This window comes from Elephantulus edwardii, unplaced genomic scaffold (genome assembly GCF_000299155.1).
Source record: "Elephantulus edwardii isolate Elephantulus edwardi_28Jun2011 unplaced genomic scaffold, EleEdw1.0 scaffold00122, whole genome shotgun sequence".
Lineage (NCBI taxonomy): Eukaryota > Metazoa > Chordata > Mammalia > Macroscelidea > Macroscelididae > Elephantulus > Elephantulus edwardii.
In genome coordinates, this window is record NW_006399872.1 from 8813608 (window position 1) to 8815383 (window position 1776).

Sequence of the window (1776 nt, forward strand, 5' to 3'; positions counted from 1 at the left end):
TTCCTCTCCTGTGTTACTGATCAGAAAACTTGGTAGTGGTACCCAGACACTGGATGGCACTTAACAACACTACCACCAACAACAGCATAGAGAAAGAGAGAGTGAGCAGTCCGCCTAGCGGACAGAAAGCCATGCTCCCAAGCCAAAGGTGGGTGACTCTACTCCGTTGCCCTCAGGCCTACCTTTTCTTGGTTTTTGTTTGTTTTTTGTTGGGGTGTTGGGTTGGTTTGTTTGTTTGTTTGTTTGTTTTCGTGGTCTCCAAACCTTTTATTTCTCTTGACAGGGAGGTGGGCTGGCTTGGGACCTGAAGGGCAGGGCCACTACAGACCAAGTCAGCTGAGTGTGGCCCTCAGGCAAAAGTGCAGTTGTTTCAGCCCACGTTGGCTGCATTCATGTCATATGCGGGGGCTGATGTGCAGCCGCTGGGAAAGCAGCCCACACAGCACCTTGGCGCAGGTCCGGTTCTGCGCGCCACCAATCTTACCAATGCTGTGCAGGCTGCAGAGCGTGCACGGGTCTCTTGAGCCACCAAAAGTCATGAGCTGGCCTGGGACCGCATGCACTGCGATGTACTGGGACGGTTTGCCGGTGGCCTGCGCCAGCTGCTGGGCAAGCTCAGAGAGCAGCCCTTCAGGTACAGATGTGTGAGGCACGTTCGTGTTGACCACAAACATTGGCATGATGGCAGAGAGTAGCAAGCGTGGCGTCTGCAAGCCTCGAACTCCTACCTTTAATTGTTTTCTAGGTCTTGTAACCCTGGTATGTTACAGAGGTAACTCATGGTTGCTGTGAAGTCGATATTATTACCCATGGTGGACAGTGTTTGGTGAAGCTCCCCAATTAAAACAAGCTTGGAAGCAGGAATGGCATCCACTTCCACAATAGCTTGCCTCTGGAAACCCTATGAACCTGGAGAAAGGACGAAAGTTATACAGGAAGTGTCCAGGATTTCGTTCATAGGGTCGCTGTGAGTTGCCTGCGACTCCATGGCACTTAACAACACCACCCACCGAGACACTATTTCTTCCTGATCTCAGGCTGGAGATGGCAGTGGTTCTTGTAGACTGCCTCAGGATAGGGCAGGGTTCAGATATGTCATATGTAGGGTCACTATGAGTCTCGGGCACATAAAAACAACCACCACCAGTGGTTCGTGTGGACAATTAGTTCAATAATCCTGTTGGTCATCTGACTCTTAAGTGTCCTTCTTTCTGTTCTGTTCTGTTCCAAATTGATACAGCCCAATAATTTTATCTTATATGTTTACTCACTACGTTTTTAGATTCCAGACACTACTGATGATACTTTTCAGTAGAATTTCAAGTTCAAGAACTTTATTATTGTCCCTTGGTATCATGGTCCTCAATCTCTAACTCAAGAGAAATAATCTTACAAGGTGACTAACGTCTAATTAGTATCTGGACTGGTCGCATCATCCATTTTTTTTAATTAGTTGGGATTGTTTCAAACCCATGTACAAACTCGCATTTGACACTCATCTCTTTTCTTTACTTTCATCATTTTCCTATTGACAGCAGCAACACCTACATCAGTCATGCTATACAAACCTCACTCATGTTGTTGTTGTTGTTGTTATGTGCCGTCAAGTCGCCTGCGACTCAGCGACCCTATCTATGTACAACAGCCCTAAACTCCGCTCTGTCCTGTGCCAATCGCACTGTCTCGGACACTCCCATCCCAATTATCCCAGTCACTGAATCAATCCACCTCATAGAGGGCCTTCCTCTCCTGCGCTGTCCCTCCACCCTCCCAAGC

The 1776-nt window shown here is 48.0% G+C and overlaps 1 pseudogene; it reads right to left on the minus strand.

The window, feature by feature from the left end:
- Positions 1–349: 349 nt before the first annotated feature.
- Positions 350–680, minus strand: LOC102872596 (annotated as a pseudogene).
- Between the last annotated feature and the right edge of the window lie 1096 nt (positions 681–1776).